The sequence below is a fragment of the Lathyrus oleraceus genome, chromosome 2 (genome assembly GCF_024323335.1).
Source record: "Lathyrus oleraceus cultivar Zhongwan6 chromosome 2, CAAS_Psat_ZW6_1.0, whole genome shotgun sequence".
NCBI lineage: Eukaryota > Viridiplantae > Streptophyta > Magnoliopsida > Fabales > Fabaceae > Lathyrus > Lathyrus oleraceus.
In genome coordinates, this window is record NC_066580.1 from 274,521,358 (window position 1) to 274,544,785 (window position 23,428).

Below are 23,428 nucleotides of genomic sequence, written 5' to 3' on the forward strand. Positions count from 1 at the left end.
AAAAATTTATGACTTTTACATCCCTAAAACAATTTCTAATGCCTCATAAATCGATTTTTAGCTACCAAATAGCCTAATCAGTTCTAATACCTATAAATTAATCTCCACATAACAACCACACCCTAGTATTTTCATATTTTCAGCGCCTGACTAACCTCACTCATATGACTGAACCTAACAAATACATTGTTGTTGTTGAAATTCAAGTACTTATTTCCTATTATAGTGTACTTTCAACCTATTGTGAGATTTTCTCATGTTTCCTCTATCACCTTAGCTTTCTTTGCATCCTTCTAGGCCACATTCAATTCTAACATAAGATTGAAATTATGAAAAGTTAGATATTGTAGAAGAAGACGATAAGGGTAACACATCAATACACTTGTATAAATATTTTCTACTACTTTCTTTAAAAGAAACTATTAAATTAGTATTTTAGACAATATACACGCATGGCCCATTAGCTCAGTTGGTTAGAGCGTCGTGCTAAACGCGAAGTTCGTCGCAGGTTCGAGACCTGCATGGGCCAATGATTGTTTATTTTTGGTTAAATCTGAAATCATTTGAGAAACATACCTAGTAGCTTAATTCTATAATATTTTTGATTTCTCCTTGTTCAAATATTCATATAAATTACTTTACAAAAAGAAGTATGATAGAAAAATGTTCACACGCAATCGTTGTGCTGATGGGTTCTTTGAAGGCATGCATCGCCTTGTAAAAATTTCTCATGGTTAAACCCTGGCAAATTAGGGTTTCTATTTATTTTTCCACATATAAACCGCGGCTAACCTACATAGGACTTCTACAAATTTAACACAGTCATGATTATGCTTATAGGTATCTGAAAACTAATTCCATCATATGCATATTCTTAAGTTTCATTTCCTTTTTTTGGTTTATATGGTCACAATTGATACACCATGACCGAGCAACCCTATATTTAATTCAGAAAAGATTTAAGATGAACAATTATTGCTAGCTCAAGAAAGAAGTACCTATACGAAGGATGTGATAATTTGTTATGTACACTAGGAAAGACATACTCCCTCCGACCTATTTATCAGAAAAAAAATCTTCTAATATGTTTAGTCTTAAATATAAGTCAGTGACAAAGAAAATCTAGGCACGTTTAATTCTTTTAATAAAAAAAAATTAATCTTGCACTAGTTACTTAATACTACCTCTTTTTTTATTAGAAGTCGTTTTGACATTTTCGTTTATATTAAAAAAATGTAATCATTGTTGTATGATAAAGAGAAATTATGAAATATTATAAATTATCTTTATTAATGGTATTATAAAGATAAACTTAAAGAAAGGGAGAAGAGAGAGTAATAAATTCTCAAGCGTATAATAAGAAAAAAATATTAATGATTTATTGGTATTGTGAAATGACTTATAATTTGGTACATTTATTTTCTCAAAGGAATTATAATAAAAAATAGAGGGAGTATTGTTAGGGGATGACAATTAATTAAGGGTAAATTAGTAATTATGTTTATTCTTGTTGTGGAATCAAGAAAATTAAATATATTAACTATCATTCTTAATAAACGTGAAAGTTGTATTTTTTTGTTTATAATTATGGCCCGAAGTACTATTTGATTAGGATGAACAATGTTATCATGATATAATAATTAGCCGCCGTACATGAAAGAAGGTCTTTATAGGCTATCACATGGCCAACCAAGAACATGATTTGATCAACCCTTCAAAAAAGTCAATGACTAGAAAATGGTCATTTGAATATGTTTTTATTATCATTTCCTCAAAAGAATGACATAAAAAATGAATTGTATAATTAGTGTTTCTTATGTTATGTCTTCATCAGATTCATTCATTAATATGATGACCCTTCTTATCCGTCTCATTGAACTTTACAAAAGGTAATGACATGAAAACTAGTTAATTGTGGATAACAGTTGGGAAGTTGAAGAGTACGCCTCTAAACTCCTTAGCGATGCCCCTTATTTCATGTAAGACCTTTCTACTAAATTCCCATAAGTCCATTAGGGTGTTTTCTCCAATTCTATCACGACATGTTTCCTTTGGCATGTCATCTATATGGAACTTAGAAAGACCTTATTTAATAACATCATTGTCAAATAACACTCATCTGATATTGAAACTTGACACATACCGTGATTCACATGTCATAATAGTTTAATTTTATCGTTAACAAAATATGATTACACGAAACAATATTTTCAAACATAACACTAATATCGAGATTAATCAAGCTTTATCTTAAATGACTTAATTATTATATACATCCATTAACTAACCTAATTAAGTCTAATTACACTTCATTATTTATCACCATTTATTCTTAAGTCTTACTATTATCTCATGCTCACCTAAAAATAAATGTCTTACAACCTAAAAATTGATTTCCATAACGCTTCGAAAATTTATGACTTTTACATCCCTAAAAAATTTCTAATGCCTCATAAATCGATTTTTAGCTACCAAATAGCCTAATCAGTTCTAATACCTTATAAATTAATCTCCACATAACAACCACACCCTAGTATTTTCATATTTTCAGCGCCTGACTAACCTCACTCATATGACTGAACCTAACAAATACATTGTTGTTGTTGAAATTCAAGTACTTGCTTTCCTATTATAGTGTATTTTTAACCTATAGTGAGATTTTCTCATTGTTTCCTCTATCACCTTAACTTTCTTTGCATCCTTCTAGGCCACATTCAATTCTAACATAAGATTGAAATTATGAAAAGTTAGATATGTAGAAGAAGACGATAAGGGTAACACATCAATACACTTGTATAAATATTTTCTACTTCTTTCTAAAAGAAACTATAAATTAGTATTTTAGACAATATACACGCATGGCCCATTAGCTCAGTTGGTTAGAGCGTCGTGCTAATAACGCGAAGTTCGTCGTAGGTTCGAGACCTGCATGGGCCAATGATTGTTTTATTTTTGGTTAAATCTGAAATCATTTGAGAAACATACCTAGTAGCTTAATTTCTATAATATTTTTATTTCTCCTTGTTCAAATATATCATATAAATTACTTTACAAAAAGAAGTATATGATAGAAAAGTTCACATGAAAAATGTTCACACGCAATCGTTGTGCTGATGGTTGTCTTTGAAGGCATGCATCGCCTTGTAAAATATTTCTCATGGTTAAACCCTGTCAAATTAGGGTTTCTATTTATTTTTCCACATATAAACAGCGGCTAACCTACATAGGACTTCTAAAATTTAACACAGTCATGATTATGCTTATAGGTATCTGAAAACTAATTCCATCATATGCATATTCTTAATTTCATTTCCTTTTGTTGGTTTATATGGTCACAATTGATACACCATGACCGAGCAACCCTATATTTAATTCAGAAAAGATTTAAGATGAACAATTATTGCTAGCTCAAGAAAGAAGTACCTATACGAAGGATGTGATAATTTGTTATGTACACTAGGAAAAGACATACTCCCTCCGACCTTATTTATCAGAAAAAAAAATCTTCTAATATGTTTAGTCTTAAATATAAGTCAGTGACAAAGAAAATCTAGACACGTTTAATTCTTTTAATAAAAAAAAATTAATCTTGCACTAGTTACTTAATACTACCTCTTTTTTTATTAGAAGTCGTTTTGACATTTTCGTTTATATTAAAAAAATGTAATCATTGTTGTGTGATAAAGAGAAATTATGAAATATTATAAAATTATCTTTATTAATGGTATTATAAAGATAAACTTAAAGAAAGGGAAGAAGAGAGAGTAATAAATTCTCAAGCGTATAATAAGAAAAATAATATTAATGATTTATTGGTATTGTGAAATGACTTATAATTTGGTACATTTATTTTCTCAAAGTGAATTATAATAAAAAATAGAGGGAGGAGTATTGTTAGGGATGACAATTTAATTAAGGGTAAATTAGTAATTATGTTTATTCTTGTTAGTGGAATCAAGAAAATTAAATATTAACTACCATTCTTAATAAACGTGAAAGTTGTATTTTCTTTGTTTATAATTATGGCCGAAGTACTATTTGATTAGGATGAACAATGTTATCATGATATAATAATTAGCCGCCGTACATGAAAGAAGGTCTTTATAGGCTATCACATGGCCAACCAAGAACATGATTTGATCAACCCTTCAAAAAAGTCAATGACTAGAAAATGGTCATTTGAATATGTTTTTATTATCATTTCCTCAAGAGAATGACATAATAAAATGAATTGTATAATTAGTGTTTCTTATGTTATGTCTTCATCAGATTCATTCATTAATATGATGACCCTTCTTATCCGTCTCATTGAACTTTACAAAAGGTAATGACAGTGAAAACTAGTTAATTGTGGATAACAGTTGGGAAGTTGAAGAGTACGCCTCTAAACTCCTTAGCGATGCCCCTTATTTCATGTAAGACCTTTCTACTAAATTCCCATAAGTCCATTAGGGTGTTTTCTCCAATTCTATCACGACATGTTTCCTTTGGCATGTCATCTATATGGAACTTAGAAAGACCTTATTTAATAACATCATTGTCAAATAACACTCATCTGATATTGAAACTTGACACATACCGTGATTCACATGTCATAATAGTTTAATTTTATCGTTAACAAAATATGATTACACGAAACAATATTTTCAAACATAACACTAATATCGAGATTAATCAAGCTTTATCTTAAATGACTTAATTATTATATACATCCATTAACTAACCTAATTAAGTCTAATTACACTTCATTATTTATCACCCATTTATTCTTAAGTCTACTATTATCTCATGCTCACCTAAAAATAAATGTCTTACAACCTAAAAATTGATTTCCATAACGCTTCGAAAATTTATGACTTTTACATCCCTAAAACAATTTCTAATGCCTCATAAATCGATTTTTAGCTACCAAATAGCCTAATCAGTTCTAATACCTTATAAATTAATCTCCACATAACAACCACACCCTAGTATTTTCATATTTTCAGCGCCTGACTAACCTCACTCATATGACTGAACCTAACAAATACATTGTTGTTGTTGAAATTCAAGTACTTGCTTTCCTGTTATAGTGTATTTTCAACCTATAGTGAGATTTTCTCATTGTTTCCTCTATCACCTTAACTTTCTTTGCATCCTTCTAGACCACATTCAATTCTAACATAAGATTGAAATTATGAAAAGTTAGATATTGTAGAAGAAGACGATAAGGGTAACACATCAATACACTTGTATAAATATTTTCTACTTCTTTCTAAGAAAGAAACTATTAAATTGGTATTTTAGACAATATATACGCATGGCCCATTAGCTCAGTTGGTTAGAGCGTCGTGCTAATAACGCGAAGTTCAGTCGTAGGTTCGAGACCTGCATGGGCCAATGATTGTTTTATTTTTGGTTAAATCTGAAATCATTTGAGAAACATACCTAGTAGCTTAATTTCTATAATATTTTTTATTTCTCCTTGTTCAAATATATCATATAAATTACTTTACAAAAAGAAGTATATGATAGAAAAATGTTCACACGCAATCGTTGTGCTGATGGTTGTCTTTGAAGGCATGCATCGCCTTGTAAAATATTTCTCATGGTTAAACCCTGTCAAATTAGGGTTTCTATTTATTTTTCCACATATAAACAGCGGCTAACCTACATAGGACTTCTACAAATTTAACACAGTCATGATTATGCTTATAGGTATCTGAAAACTAATTCCATCATATGCATATTCTTAATTTCATTTCCTTTTGTTGGTTTATATGGTCACAATTGATACACCATGACCGAGCAACCCTATATTTAATTCAGAAAAGATTTAAGATGAACAATTATTGCTAGCTCAAGAAAGAAGTACCTATACGAAGGATGTGATAATTTGTTATGTACACTAGGAAAAGACATACTCCCTCCGACCTTATTTATCAAAAAAAAAATCTTCTAATATGTTTAGTCTTAAATATAAGTCAGTGACAAAGAAAATCTAGACACGTTTAATTCTTTTAATAAATAAAAATTAATCTTGCACTAGTTACTTAATACTACCTCTTTTTTTTATTAGAAGTCGTTTTGACATTTTCGTTTATATTAAAAAAATGTAATCATTGTTGTGTGATAAAGAGAAATTATGAAATATTATAAAATTATCTTTTATTAATGGTTATAAAGATAAACTTAAAGAAAGGGAAGAAGAGAGAGTAATAAATTCTCAAGCGTATAATAAGAAAAATAATATTAATGATTTATTGGTATTGTGAAATGACTTATAATTTGGTACATTTATTTTCTCAAAGTGAATTATAATAAAAAAATAGAGGGAGTATTGTTAGGGGATGACAATTTAATTAAGGGTAAATTAGTAATTATGTTTATTCTTGTTAGTAGAATCAAGAAAATTAAATATATTAACTACCATTCTTAATAAACGTGAAAGTTGTATTTTCTTTGTTTATAATTATGGCCGAAGTACTATTTGATTAGGATGAACAATGTTATCATGATATAATAATTAGCGCCGTACATGAAAGAAGGTCTTTATAGGCTATCACATGGCCAACCAAGAACATGATTTGATCAACCCTTCAAAAAAGTCAATGACTAGAAAATGGTCATTTGAATATGTTTTTATTATCATTTCCTCAAGAGAATGACATAATAAAATGAATTGTATAATTAGTGTTTCTTATGTTATGTCTTCATCAGATTCATTCATTAATATGATGGACCCTTCTTATCCGTCTCATTGAACTTTACAAAAGGTAATGACAGTGAAAACTAGTTAATTGTGGATAACAGTTGGGAAGTTGAAGAGTACGCCTCTAAACTCCTTAGCGATGCCCCTTATTTCATGTAAGACCTTTCTACTAAATTCCATAAGTCCATTAGGGTGTTTCTCCAATTCTATCACGACATGTTTCCTTTGGCATGTCATCTATATGGAACTTAGAAAGACCTTATTTAATAACATCATTGTCAAATAACACTCATCTGATATTGAAACTTGACACATACCGTGATTCACATGTCATAATAGTTTAATTTTATCGTTAACAAAATATGATTACACGAAACAATATTTTCAAACATAACACTAATATCGAGATTAATCAAGCTTTATCTTAAATGACTTAATTATTATATACATCCATTAACTAACCTAATTAAGTCTAATTACACTTCATTATTTATCACCCATTTATTCTTAAGTCTTACTATTATCTCATGCTCACCTAAAAATAAATGTCTTACAACCTAAAAATTGATTTCCATAACGCTTCGAAAATTTATGACTTTTACATCCCTAAAACAATTTCTAATGCCTCATAAATCGATTTTTAGCTACCAAATAGCCTAATCAGTTCTAATACCTTATAAATTAATCTCCACATAACAACCACACCCTAGTATTTTCATATTTTCAGCGCCTGACTAACCACACTCGTATGACTGAACCTAACAAATACATTGTTGTTGTTGAAATTCAAGTACTTGCTTTCCTGTTATAGTGTATTTTCAACCTATAGTGAGATTTTCTCATTGTTTCCTCTATCACCTTAACTTTCTTTGCATCCTTCTAGACCACATTCAATTCTAACATAAGATTGAAATTATGAAAAGTTAGATATTGTAGAAGAAGACGATAAGGGTAACACATCAATACACTTGTATAAATATTTTTCTACTTCTTTCTAAGAAAGAAACTATTAAATTGGTATTTTAGACAATATATACGCATGGCCCATTAGCTCAGTTGGTTAGAGCCTCGTGCTAATAACGCGAAGTTCTGTCGTAGGTTCGAGACCTGCATGGGCCAATGATTGTTTTATTTTTGGTTAAATCTGAAATCATTTGAGAAACATACCTAGTAGCTTAATTTCTATAATATTTTTTATTTCTCCTTGTTCAAATATATCATATAAATTACTTTACAAAAAGAAGTATATGATAGAAAAATGTTCACACGCAATCGTTGTGCTGATGGTTGTCTTTGAAGGCATGCATCGCCTTGTAAAATATTTCTCATGGTTAAACCCTGTCAAATTAGGGTTTCTATTTATTTTTCCACATATAAACAGCGGCTAACCTACATAGGACTTCTACAAATTTAACACAGTCATGATTATGCTTATAGGTATCTGAAAACTAATTCCATCATATGCATATTCTTAAGTTTCATTTCCTTTTGTTGGTTTATATGGTCACAATTGATACACCATGACCGAGCAACCCTATATTTAATTCAGAAAAGATTTAAGATGAACAATTATTGCTAGCTCAAGAAAGAAGTACCTATACGAAGGATGTGATAATTTGTTATGTACACTAGGAAAAGACATACTCCCTCCGACCTTATTTATCAGAAAAAAAAATCTTCTAATATGTTTAGTCTTAAATATAAGTCAGTGACAATGAAAATCTAGACACGTTTAATTCTTTTAATAAAATAAAAATTAATCTTGCACTAGTTACTTAATACTACCTCTTTTTTTTATTAGAAGTCGTTTTGACATTTTCGTTTATATTAAAAAAATGTAATCATTGTTGTGTGATAAAGAGAATTATGAAATATTATAAAATTATCTTTTATTAATGGTATTATAAAGATAAACTTAAAGAAAGGGAAGAAGAGAGAGTAATAAATTCTCAAGCGTATAATAAGAAAAATAATATTATGATTTATTGGTATTGTGAAATGACTTATAATTTGGTACATTTATTTTCTCAAAGTGAATTATAATAAAAAAATAGAGGGAGTATTGTTAGGGGATGACAATTTAATTAAGGGTAAATTAGTAATTATGTTTATTCTTGTTAGTAGAATCAAGAAAATTAAATATATTAACTACCATTCTTAATAAACGTGAAAGTTGTATTTTCTTTGTTTATAATTATGGCCGAAGTACTATTTGATTAGGATGAACAATGTTATCATGATATAATAATTAGCCGCCGTACATGAAAGAAGGTCTTTATAGGCTATCACATGGCCAACCAAGAACATGATTTGGTCAACCCTTCAAAAAAGTCAATGACTAGAAAATGGTCATTTGAATATGTTTTTATTATCATTTCCTCAAGAGAATGACATAATAAAATGAATTGTATAAATAGTGTTTCTTATGTTATGTCTTCATCAGATTCATTCATTAATATGATGGACCCTTCTTATCCGTCTCATTGAACTTTACAAAAGGTAATGACAGTGAAAACTAGTTAATTGTGGATAACAGTTGGGAAGTTGAAGAGTACGCCTCTAAACTCCTTAGCGATGCCCCTTATTTCATGTAAGACCTTTCTACTAAATTCCCATAAGTCCATTAGGGTGTTTTCTCCAATTCTATCACGACATGTTTCCTTTGGCATGTCACTATATGGAACTTAGAAAGACCTTATTTAATAACATCATTGTCAAATAACACTCATCTGATATTGAAACTTGACACATACCGTGATTCACATGTCATAATAGTTTAATTTTATCGTTAACAAAATATGATTACACGAAACAATATTTTCAAACATAACACTAATATCGAGATTAATCAAGCTTTATCTTAAATGACTTAATTATTATATACATCCATTAACTAACCTAATTAAGTCTAATTACACTTCATTATTTATCACCCATTTATTCTTAAGTCTTACTATTATCTCATGCTCACCTAAAAATAAATGTCTTACAACCTAAAAATTGATTTCCATAACGCTTCGAAAATTTATGACTTTTACATCCCTAAAACAATTTCTAATGCCTCATAAATCGATTTTTAGCTACCAAATAGCCTAATCAGTTCTAATACCTTATAAATTAATCTCCACATAACAACCACACCCTAGTATTTTCATATTTTCAGCGCCTGACTAACCACACTCGTATGACTGAACCTAACAAATACATTGTTATTGTTGAAATTCAAGTACTTGCTTTCCTATTATAGTGTATTTTTAACCTATAGTGAGATTTTCTCATTGTTTCCTCTATCACCTTAGCTTTCTTTGCATCCTTCTAGACCACATTCAATTCTAACATAAGATTGAAATTATGAAAAGTTAGATATTGTAGAAGAAGACGATAAGGGTAACACATCAATACACTTGTATAAATATTTTCTACTTCTTTCTAAGAAAGAAACTATTAAATTGGTATTTTAGACAATATACATGCATGGCCCATTAGCTCAGTTGGTTAGAGCGTCGTGCTAATAACGCGAAGTTCTGTCGTAGGTTCGAGACCTGCATGGGCCAATGATTGTTTTATTTTTGGTTAAATCTGAAATCATTTGAGAAACATACCTAGTAGCTTAATTTCTATAATATTTTTTATTTCTCCTTGTTCAAATATATCATATAAATTACTTTACAAAAAGAAGTATATGATAGAAAAATGTTCACACGCAATCGTTGTGCTGATGGTTGTCTTTGAAGGCATGCATCGCCTTGTAAAATATTTCTCATGGTTAAACCCTGTCAAATTAGGGTTTCTATTTATTTTTCCACATATAAACCGCGGCTAACCTACATAGGACTTCTACAAATTTAACACAGTCATGATTATGCTTATAGGTATCTGAAAACTAATTCCATCATATGCATATTCTTAAGTTTCATTTCCTTTTGTTGGTTTATATGGTCACAATTGATACACCATGACCGAGCAAACCCTATATTTATTCCGAAAATATTTAAGATGAACAATTATTGCTAGCTCAAGAAAGAAGTACCTATACGAAGGATGTGATAATTTGTTATGTACACTAGGAAAAGACATACTCCCTCCGACCTTATTTATCAGAAAAAAAATCTTCTAATATGTTTAGTCTTAAATATAAGTCAGTGACAATGAAAATCTAGACACGTTTAATTCTTTTAATAAAAAAAATTAATCTTGCACTAGTTACTTAATACTACCTCTTTTTTTTATTAGAAGTCGTTTTGACATTTTCGTTTATATTAAAAAAATGTAATCATTGTTGTGTGATAAAGAGAAATTATGAAATATTATAAAATTATCTTTTGTTAATGGTATTATAAAGATAAACTTAAAGAAAGGGAAGAAGAGAGAGTAATAAATTCTCAAGCGTATAATAAGAAAAATAATATTAATGATTTATTGGTATTGTGAAATGACTTATAATTTGGTACATTTATTTTCTCAAAGTGAATTATAATAAAAAAATAGAGGGAGTATTGTTAGGGGATGACAATTTAATTAAGGGTAAATTAGTAATTATGTTTATTCTTGTTAGTAGAATCAAGAAAATTAAATATATTAACTACCATTCTTAATAAACGTGAAAGTTGTATTTTCTTTGTTTATAATTATGGCCGAAGTACTATTTGATTAGGATGAACAATGTTATCATGATATAATAATTAACCGCCGTACATGAAAGAAGGTCTTTATAGGCTATCACATGGCCAACCAAGAACATGATTTGATCAACCCTTCAAAAAAGTCAATGACTAGAAGATGGTCATTTGAATATGTTTTTATTATCATTTCCTCAAGAGAATGACATAATAAAATGAATTGTATAATTAGTGTTTCTTATGTTATGTCTTCATCAGATTCATTCATTAATATGATGACCCTTCTTATCCGTCTCATTGAACTTTACAAAAGGTAATGACAGTGAAAACTAGTTAATTATGGATAACAGTTGGGAAGTTGAAGAGTACGCCTCGAAACTCCTTAGCGACGCCCCTTATTTCATGTAAGACCTTTCTACTAAATTCCCATAAGTCCATTAGGGTGTTTTCTCCAATTCTATCACGACATGTTTCTTTTGGCATGTCATCTATATGGAACTTAGAAAGTCCTTATTTAATAACATCATTGTCAAATAACACTCATCTGATATTGAAACTTGACACATACCGTGATTCACATGTCATAATAGTTTAATTTTATCGTTAAAAAAATATGATTACACGAAACAATATTTTCAAACATAACACTAATATCGAGATTAATCAAGCTTTATCTTAAATGACTTAATTATTATATACATCCATTAACTAACCTAATTAAGTCTAATTACACTTCATTATTTATCACCCATATATTCTTAAGTCTTACTATTATCTCATGCTCACCTAAAAATAAATGTCTTACAACCTAAAAATTGATTTCTATAACGCTTCGAAAATTTATGACTTTTACATCCCTAAAACAATTTCTAATGCCTCATAAATCGATTTTAAGCTACCAAATAGCCTAATCAGTTCTAATACCTTATAAATTAATCTCCACATAACAACCACACCCTAATATTTTCATATTTTCAGCGCCTGACTAACCTCACTCATATGACTGAACCTAACAAATACATTGTTGTTGTTGAAATTCAAGTACTTGCTTTCCTATTATAGTGTATTTTCAACCTATTGTGAGATTTTCTCATTGTTTCCTCTATCACCTTAGCTTTCTTTGCATCCTTTTAGGCCACATTCAATTCTAACATAAGATTGAAATTATGAAAAGTTAGATATTGTAGAAGAAGACGATAAGGGTAACACATCAATACACTTGTATAAATATTTTCTACTTCTTTCTTTAAAAGAAACTATTAAATTAGTATTTTAGACAATATACACGCATGACCCATAAGCTCAGTTGGTTAGAGCGTCGTGCTAATTACGCGAAGATCGCAGGTTTTAGACCTGCATGGGCCATTGATTGTTTTATTTTTGGTTAAATCTGAAATCATTTGAGAAACATACCTAGTAGCTTAATTTCTATAATATTTTTTATTTCTCCTTGTTCAAATATATCATATAAATTATTTTACAAAAAGAAGTATATGATAGAAAAATGTTCACACGCAATCGTTGTGCTGATGGTTATCTTTGAAGGCATGCATTGCCTTGTAAAATATTTCTCATGGTTAAACCCTGGCAAATTAGGGTTTCTATTTATTTTTCCACATATAAACCACGGCTAACCTACATAGGACTTCTAAAAATTTAACACAGTCATGATTATGCTTATAGGTATCTGAAAACTAATTCCATCATATGCATATTCTTAAATTTCATTTCCTTTTGTTGGTTTATATGGTCACAATTGATACACCATGACCGAGCAACCCTATATTTAATTCAGAAAAGATTTAAGATGAACAATTATTGCTAGCTCAAGAAAGAAGTACATATACGAAGGATGTGATAATTTGTTATGTACACTAGGAAAATACATACTCCCTCCGACCTTATTTATCAGAAAAAAAATCTTCCAATATGTATAGTCTTAAATATAAGTCAGTGACAAAGAAAATCTAGGCACGTTTAATTCTTTTAATAAAAAAAAATTAATCTTGCACTAGTTACTTAATACTACCTCTCTTTTTTATTAGAAGTCGTTTTGACTTTTTCGTTTATATTAAAAAAATGTAATCATTGTTGTGTGATAAAGAGAAATTATGAAATATTATAAAATTATCTTTTATTAATGGTATTATAAAGATAAACTTAAAGAAAGGGAAGAAGAGAGAGTAATAAATTCTCAAGCGTATAACAAGAAAAATAATATTAATGATTTATTGGTATTGTGAAATGACTTATAATTTGGTACATTTATTTTCTCAAAGCGAATTATAATAAAAAAATAGAGGGAGTATTGTTAGGGGATGACAATTTAATTAAGGGTAAATTAGTAATTATGTTTATTCTTGTTAGTGGAATCAAGAAAATTATATATATTAACTACCATTCTTAATAAACGTGAAAGTTGTATTTTCTTTGTTTATAATTATGGCCGAAGTACTATTTGATTAGGATGAACAATGTTATCATGATATAATAATTAGCCGCCGTACATGAAAGAAGGTCTTTATAGGCTATCACATGGCCAACCAAGAACATGATTTGATCAACCCTTCAAAAAAGTCAATGACTAGAAGATGGTCATTTGAATATGTTTTTATTATCATTTCCTCAAGAGAATGACATAATAAAATGAATTGTATAATTAGTGTTTCTTATGTTATGTCTTCATCAGATTCATTCATTAATATGATGACCCTTCTTATCCGTCTCATTGAACTTTACAAAAGGTAATGACAGTGAAAACTAGTTAATTGTGGATAACAGTTGGGAAGTTGAAGAGTACGCCTCGAAACTCCTTAGCGACGCCCCTTATTTCATGTAAGACCTTTCTACTAAATTCCCATAAGTCCATTAGGGTGTTTTCTCCAATTCTATCACGACATGTTTCCTTTGGCATGTCATCTATATGGAACTTAGAAAGTCCTTATTTAATAACATCATTGTCAAATAACACTCATCTGATATTGAAACTTGACACATACCGTGATTCACATGTCATAATAGTTTAATTTATCGTTAAAAAAATATGATTACACGAAACAATATTTTCAAACATAACACTAATATCGAGATTAATCAAGCTTTATCTTAAATGACTTAATTATTATATACATCCATTAACTAACCTAATTAAGTCTAATTACTTCATTATTTATCACCCATATATTCTTAAGTCTTACTATTATCTCATGCTCACCTAAAAATAAATGTCTTACAACCTAAAAATTGATTTCTATAACGCTTCGAAAATTTATGACTTTTACATCCCTAAAACAATTTCTAATGCCTCATAAATCGATTTTAAGCTACCAAATAGCCTAATCAGTTCTAATACCTTATAAATTAATCTCCACATAACAACCACACCCTAATATTTTCATATTTTCAGCGCCTGACTAACCTCACTCATATGACTGAACCTAACAAATACATTGTTGTTGTTGAAATTCAAGTACTTGCTTTCCTATTATAGTGTATTTTCAACCTATTGTGAGATTTTCTCATTGTTTCCTCTATCACCTTAGCTTTCTTTGCATCCTTTTAGGCCACATTCAATTCTAACATAAGATTGAAATTATGAAAAGTTAGATATTGTAGAAGAAGACGATAAGGGTAACACATCAATACACTTGTATAAATATTTTCTACTTCTTTCTTTAAAAGAAACTATTAATTAGTATTTTAGACAATATACACGCATGACCCATAAGCTCAGTTGGTTAGAGCGTCGTGCTAATTACGCGAAGATCGCAGGTTTAGACCTGCATGGGCCATTGATTGTTTTATTTTTGGTTAAATCTGAAATCATTTGAGAAACATACCTAGTAGCTTAATTTCTATAATATTTTTTATTTCTCCTTGTTCAAATATATCATATAAATTATTTTACAAAAAGAAGTATATGATAGAAAAATGTTCACACGCAATCGTTGTGCTGATGGTTATCTTTGAAGGCATGCATTGCCTTGTAAAATATTTCTCATGGTTAAACCCTGGCAAATTAGGGTTTCTATATTTTTCCACATATAAACCACGGCTAACCTACATAGGACTTCTAAAAATTTAACACAGTCATGATTATGCTTATAGGTATCTGAAAACTAATTCCATCATATGCATATTCTTAAATTTCATTTCCTTTTGTTGGTTTATATGGTCACAATTGATACACCATGACCGAGCAACCCTATATTTAATTCAGAAAAGATTTAAGATGAACAATTGTTGCTAGCTCAAGAAAGAAGTACATATATGAAGGATGTGATAATTTGTTATGTACACTAGGAAAATACATACTCCCTCCGACCTTATTTATCAGAAAAAAAATATTCTAATATGTATAGTCTTAAATATAAGTCAGTGACAAAGAAAATCTAGGCACGTTTAATTCTTTTAATAAAAAAAAATTAATCTTGCACTAGTTACTTAATATTACCTCTCTTTTTTATTAGAAGTCGTTTTGACATTTTCGTTTATATTAAAAAAATGTAATCATTGTTGTGTGATAAAGAGAAATTATGAAATATTATAAAATTATCTTTTATTAATGGTATTATAAAGATAAACTTAAAGAAAGGGAAGAAGAGAGAGTAATAAATTCTCAAGCGTATAATAAGAAAAATAATATTAATGATTTATTGGTATTGTGAAATGACTTATAATTTGGTACATTTATTTTCTCAAAGCGAATTATAATAAAAAAATAGAGGGAGTATTGTTAGGGGATGACAATTTAATTAAGGGTAAATTAGTAATTATGTTTATTCTTGTGAGTGGAACTGTAACAACCCGTATAATATATATCTAGAATAATATCATACAAGTGTTAAATTTTGGTACTGTCACAACATAAGTGCCTAATGGCATCAATATATATACATGTCCAACTAAAACATCAATGGAACATGTTATACAATAATGCCTAAACAATAAAAATCTAAGAACTATGTACAATATCTTCATTGCACACAACTCCACAGCGGAAGATCATAATGAACAGCAACCCTTGAAACATCCATAACAGTTTCTCTTAGATCCAACCTGTAAAGAATACCTGAAAAATAACAACAATGATGGGATGAGATAATAATCTCAGTGAGTTCTCCTATCCTATGGGTCCACTCGGCTCTACAGGGTCTTCTAATCGATATTCAACTCATATCCAACTCAAGTCAACAAGGGAACGAAGACTTGAGCGATGGGGAAACTATCTCGCAATTGTATGGCAACATGCATCTGAGTTCTCATGACTCAACCACGATCATTATTCAGATCACGAAACATCAATTCCCGATCAGACTTACGTCTAAGCCAGCCTCGGTTCATGCATGCTCGTATGATTCGACTTTCACGGTGGATATCAGGTTCCCCTATGGGAATCTAACCCACTTTTAAGAACCATCACCCATATGGGACTCTAACCCACTTTGAGTATCTTTCACCGTATGGGACTCTAACCCACATAGGTGTCCACCTTTCCCCCATGTCCGCCATGGTTGGGGCTCAAACCCATTTGAGGCTCGAATCATTGGTCCCACATCCCAATGCTTACTCATCTAAGCATACCACAAGAGATGTGTACCACCACAGAAAAACACACATTCTGAATACATGATCGGTTCCACAAAACATTGGTTCCACGAACCATAACAAATTCATAAATCACAGGTGACTTCATTCACCATAATACACAAATAATAACATGGCAGGTTCCATACAATGCGTCTCATTTTCAATCATGGCAATAATTCGTCCACGACCTCACATAAGCGTCGTACGAATGAATACCGTATTCTTATACATATATCACACATGTTCCATAACCTATATTGTCTTTCTAAGTTATTAATCAAATTATTCTTCTAGGTTTCCTCACTCATCTTTGTAAGGTTTTTAATCATGTTGTTTCACCTTCCACATAACAACAATATTTAATTTTCATCATGATAAAATTCATGGCATTTATAAATCACATAATATTTTATAACATGGAACAATAATAATAGCCCTTTACGTTATCTTTCTAACGCATCCGGCCGTGTCCAAAACGGAGGTATAATACTCAATTAATTCATTAATCTATCCTAATCAAGATTTAGGTTAATATTTATTCATTTCATAAACATTCAACAACGACCTCTCTAGCCTAGTGGTAAGGCATGTACAGTTCAAAGGAGGTCCTGGGTTCGAATCCCACTGGTGACAAACTCTGCACAAACAGAAGATTTAATTCTGTTTCAGTGTTAACCGGTTAACCTATACCGTTTACCGGTTAACCACTCACGAATTTGCCCAGAAAGTGAATTTTGCTGCGCGTTAACCGGTTACCTTATACCGTTAACCGGTTAACACCTTAAAAAATGGGAAAAATTCCAATTTCCATTAATTCTCTCACTAACTTCTTTCCTTAATTAACTCCTCTTTTATTTTCCTTTCCATATACCATTTTTGCCTACAATTTTCACATAACATGATTTTTCCACAACAATCAACATGATATCAACACATAGCACGGATAGGGAGTATGGACACAACAAGTTTATCACAAATTCGCACAAACCCTAACCCCACAAATATAGATTATTTTCCCCCAAAGGCTAAAACTATCTAAGAACTCACCTAGTAGAAGAACAAGATGAAGTTGGTGATGATGAAGATGAGTTGATGGTGGTTCCATGGCTTCATCTTCTTCTTCTCCCATGAGTCTTCTTCCTCTTTCTCTTTTCCTCTTTTCCTCTTTTTCTCCTCTTCCCTTTCTTTCTTTTCTTTCCTTTCTTTTCTTCTTTCTGATATATCTTCTTTCCTCTTACCTACCACCTCTCTTCTTATCCACTTCTTCTTTTTCCTTTTCCACCACACGTACCATATAATATATATAATGTATAATATTAAGTAGTAACCAAAATATCCCAATTGATATTTTATCTTCCAGCACCAATCGACCAATTATTAATGTTACCAAAAATGTCATTTCTTGTAATTATTAATATTGGTCTGTCTCTTTATTCATAATTAATCCCTTCAGAGTTCACTGGTTACTTTATTGGTCCCAATTGACAACATTTAGAGCACAAAGGAGCTCTAATCGTTACAAATGATAATAGATAATTTACATAGCACGGATAGGGAGTATGGACACAACAAGTTTATCACAAATTCGCACAAACCCTAACCCCACAAATATAGATTATTTTCCCCCAAAGGCTAAAACTATCTAAGAACTCACCTAGTAGAAGAACAAGATGAAGTTGGTGATGATGAAGATGAGTTGATGGTGGTTCCATGGCTTCATCTTCTTCTTCTCCCATGAGTCTTCTTCCTCTTTCTCTTTTCCTCTTTTCCTCTTTTTCTCCTCTTCCCTTTCTTTCTTTTCTTTCCTTTCTTTTCTTCTTTCTGATATATCTTCTTTCCTCTTACCTACCACCTCTCTTCTTATCCACTTCTTCTTTTTCCTTTTCCACCACACGTACCATATAATATATATAATGTATAATATTAAGTAGTAACCAAAATATCCCAATTGATATTTTATCTTCCAGCACCAATCGACCAATTATTAATGTTACCAAAAATGTCATTTCTTGTAATTATTAATATTGGTCTGTCTCTTTATTCATAATTAATCCCTTCAGAGTTCACTGGTTACTCTATTGGTCCCAATTGACAACATTTAGAGCACAAAGGAGCTCTAATCGTTACAAATGATAATAGATAATTTACATAGGAATTCAATTGGTCTCAACTGACAACTAATTGAGCATTTAAGGGAATATGGGATATTACAGGAATCAAGAAAATTAAATATATTAACTACCATTCTTAATAAACGTGAAAGTTGTCTTTTCTTTGTTTATAATTATGGCCGAAGTACGATTTGATTAGGATGAACAATGTTATTATGATATAATAATTAGCGGCCGTACATGAAAGAAGGTCTTTATAGGCTATCACATGGCCAACCAAGAACATGATTTGATCAACCCTTCAAAAAAGTCAATGACTAGAAAATGGTCATTTGAATATGTTTTTATTATCATTTCCTCAAGAGAATGACATAATAAAATGAATTGTATAATTAGTGTTTCTTATGTTATGTCTTCATCAGATTCATTCATTAATATGATGACCCTTCTTATCCGTCTCATTGAACTTTACAAAAGGTAATGACAGTGACAACTAGTTAATTGTGGATAACAGTTGGGAAGTTGAAGAGTACGCCTCTAAACTCCTTAGCGACTCCCCTTATTTCATGTAAGACCTTTCTACTAAATTCCCATAAGTCCATTAGGGTGTTTTCTCCAATTCTATCACGACATGTTTCCTTTGGCATGTAATCTATATGGAACTTAGAAAGTCCTTATTTAATAACATCATTGTCAAATAACACTCATCTGATATTGAAACTTGACACATACCGTGATTCACATGTCATAATAGTTTAATTTTATCGTTAAAAAAATATGATTACACGAAACAATATTTTCAAACATAACACTAATATCGAGATTAATCAAGCTTTATCTTAAATGACTTAATTATTATATACATCCATTAACTAACCTAATTAAGTCTAATTACACTTCATTATTTATCACCCATTTATTCTTAAGTGTTACTATTATCTTATGCTCACCTAAAAATAAATGTCTTACAACCTAAAAATTGATTTCTATAACGCTTCGAAAACTTATGACTTTTACATCCCTAAAACAATTTCTAATGCCTCATAAATCGATTTTAAGCTACCAAATAGCCTAATCAGTTCTAATACCTTATAAATTAATCTCCACATAACAACCACACCCTAGTATTTTCATATTTTCTGCGCCTGACTAACATCACTCATATGACTGAACCTAACAAATACATTGTTGTTGTTGAAATTCAAGTACTTGCTTTCCTATTATAGTGTATTTTCAACCTATTGTGAGATTTTCTCATTGTTTCCTCTATCACCTTAGCTTTCTTTGCATCCTTCTAGGCCACATTCAATTCTAACATAAGATTGAAATTATGAAAAGTTAGATATTGTAGAAGAAGACGATAAGGGTAACACATCAATACACTTGTATAAATATTTTCTACTTCTTTCTTTAAAAGAAACTATTAAATTAGTATTTTAGACAATATACACGCATGACCCATAAGCTCAGTTGGTTAGAGCGTCGTGCTAATTACGCGAAGATCGCAGGTTTTAGACCTGCATGGGCCATTGATTGTTTTATTTTGGTTAAATCTGAAATCATTTGAGAAACATACCTAGTAGCTTAATTTCTATAATATTTTTTATTTCTCCTTGTTCAAATATATCATATAAATTATTTTACAAAAGAAGTATATGATAGAAAAATGTTCACACGCAATCGTTGTGTTGATGGTTGTCTTTGAAGGCATGCATCGCCTTGTAAAGTATTTCTCATGGTTAAACCCTGACAAATTAGGGTTTCTATTTATTTTTCCACATATAAACCACGGCTAACCTACATAGGACTTCCAAAAATTTAACACAGTCATGATTATGCTTATAGGTATCTGAAAACTAATTCCATCATATGCATATTCTTAAATTTCATTTCCTTTTGTTGGTTTATATGGTCACAATTGATACACCATGACCGAACAACCCTATATTTAATTCAGAAAAGATTTAAGATGAACAATTATTGCTAGCTCAAGAAAGAAGTACATATACGAAGGATGTGATAATTTGTTATGTACACTAGGAAAATACATACTCCCTCCGACCTTATTTATCAGAAAAAAAATCTTCTAATATGTATAGTCTTAAATAGAAGTCAGTGACAAAGAAAATCTAGGCACGTTTAATTCTTTTAATAAAAAAAAATTAATCTTGCACTAGTTACTTAATACTACCTCTCTTTTTTATTAGACGTCGTTTTGACATTTTCGTTTATATTAAAAAAATGTAATAGTTGTTGTGTGATAAAGAGAAATTATGAAATATTATAAAATTATCTTTTATTAATGGTATTATAAAGATAAATTTAAAGAAAGGGAAGAAGAGAGAGTAATAAATTCTCAAGCGTATAATAAGAAAAATAATATTAATGATTTATTGGTATTGTGAAATGACTTATAATTTGGTACATTTATTTTCTCAAAGCGATTTATAATAAAAAAAATAGAGGGAGTATTGTTAGGGGATGACAATTTAATTAAGGGTAAATTAGTAATTATGTTTATTCTTGTTAGTGGAATCAAGAAAGTTAAATATATTAACTTCCATTCTTAATAAACGTGAAAGTTGTCTTTTCTTTGTTTATAATTATGGCCGAAGTACTATTTGATTAGGATGAACAATGTTATTATGATATAATAATTAGCCGCCGTACATGAAAGAAGGTCTTTATAGGCTATCACATGGCCAACCAAGAACATGATTTGATCAACCCTTCAAAAAGTCAATGACTAGAAAATGGTCATTTGAATATGTTTTTATTATCATTTCCTCAAGAGAATGACATAATAAAATGAATTGTATAATTAGTGTTTCTTATGTTATGTCTTCATCAGATTCATTCATTAATATGATGACCCTCTTATCCGTCTCATTGAACTTTACAAAAGGTAATGACAGTGACAACTAGTTAATTGTGGATAACAGTTGGGAAGTTGAAGAGTACGCCTCTAAACTCCTTAGCGACGCCCCTTATTTCATGTAAGACCTTTCTACTAAATTCCCATAAGTCCATTAGGGTGTTTTCTCCAATTCTATCACGACATGTTTCCTTTGGCATGTCATCTATATGGAACTTAGAAAGTCCTTATTTAATAACATCATTGTCAAATAACACTCATCTGATATTGAAACTTGACACATACCGTGATTCACATGTCTCAATAGTTTAATTTTATCGTTAAAAAAATATGATTACACGAAACAATATTTTCAAACATAACACTAATATCGCGATTAATCAAGCTTTATCTTAAATGACTTAATTATTATATACATCCATTAACTAACCTAATTAAGTCCAATTACACTTCATTATTTATCACCCATTTATTCTTAAGTGTTACTATTATCTCATGCTCACCTAAAAATAAATGTCTTACAACCTAAAAATTGATTTCTATAACACTTCGAATATTTATGACTTTTACATCCCTAAAACAATTTCTAATGCCTCATAAATCGATTTTAAGCTACCAAATAGCCTAATCAGTTCTAATACCTTATAAATTAATCTCCACATAACAACCACACCCTAGTATTTTCATATTTTCAGCGCCTGACTAACCTCACTCATATGACTGAACCTAACAAATACATTGTTGTTGTTGAAATTCAAGTACTTGCTTTCCTGTTATAGTGTATTTTCAACCTATTGTGAGATTTTCTCATTGTTTCCTTTATCACCTTAGCTTTCTTTGCATCCTTCTAGGCCATATTCAATTCTAACATAAGATTGAAATTATGAAAAGTTAGATATTGTAGAAGAAGACGATAAGGGTAACACATCAATACACTTGTATAAATATTTTCTACTTCTTTCTTTAAAAGAAACTATTTAATTAGTATTTTAGACAATATACACGCATGGCCCATTAGCTTAATTGGTTAGAGCGTCGTGCTAATTACGCGAAGATCGCAGGTTTGAGACCTGCATGGGCCATTGATTGTTTTATTTTTGGTTAAATCTGAAATCATTTGAGAAACATACCTAGTAGCTTAATTTCTATAATATTTTTTATTTCTCCTTGTTCAAATATATCATATAAATTACTTTACAAAAAGAAGTATATGATAGAAAAATGTTCACACGCAATCGTTGTGCTGATGGTTGTTTTTGAAGGCATGCATCGCCTTGTAAAATATTTCTCATGGTTAAACCCTGGCAAATTAGGGTTTCTATTTATTTTTCCACATATAAACCACGGCTAACCTACATAGGACTTCTACAAATTTAACACAGTCATGATTATGCTTATAGGTATCTGAAAACTAATTCCATCATATCCATATTCTTAAATTTCATTTCATTTTGTTGGTTTATATGGTCACAATTGATACACCATGACCGAGCAACCCTATATTTAATTCAGAAAAGATTTAAGATGAACAATTATTGCTAGC

At 30.1% G+C, this 23,428-nt stretch overlaps 6 non-coding genes across 6 annotated transcripts; all 6 read left to right on the forward strand.

Annotated features, from left to right (window-relative positions):
• The first annotated feature begins 454 nt into the window (after window positions 1-454).
• TRNAL-UAA (transfer RNA leucine (anticodon UAA)) lies at window positions 455-529 on the forward strand. The gene has a single exon. It is a non-coding gene; the product is annotated as a tRNA-Leu (tRNA).
• Window positions 530-2,860: 2,331 nt separating this feature from the next.
• On the forward strand, window positions 2,861-2,937 carry TRNAI-AAU (transfer RNA isoleucine (anticodon AAU)). Its single transcript has one exon. It is a non-coding gene; the product is annotated as a tRNA-Ile (tRNA).
• A 2,364-nt stretch (window positions 2,938-5,301) lies between these two features.
• On the forward strand, window positions 5,302-5,379 carry TRNAI-AAU (transfer RNA isoleucine (anticodon AAU)). The gene has a single exon. It is a non-coding gene; the product is annotated as a tRNA-Ile (tRNA).
• A 2,353-nt stretch (window positions 5,380-7,732) lies between these two features.
• Window positions 7,733-7,810, forward strand: TRNAI-AAU (transfer RNA isoleucine (anticodon AAU)). Its single transcript has one exon. It is a non-coding gene; the product is annotated as a tRNA-Ile (tRNA).
• A 2,357-nt stretch (window positions 7,811-10,167) lies between these two features.
• Window positions 10,168-10,245, forward strand: TRNAI-AAU (transfer RNA isoleucine (anticodon AAU)). Its single transcript has one exon. It is a non-coding gene; the product is annotated as a tRNA-Ile (tRNA).
• Window positions 10,246-22,893: 12,648 nt separating this feature from the next.
• On the forward strand, window positions 22,894-22,967 carry TRNAI-AAU (transfer RNA isoleucine (anticodon AAU)). Its single transcript has one exon. It is a non-coding gene; the product is annotated as a tRNA-Ile (tRNA).
• Window positions 22,968-23,428: the final 461 nt, after the last annotated feature.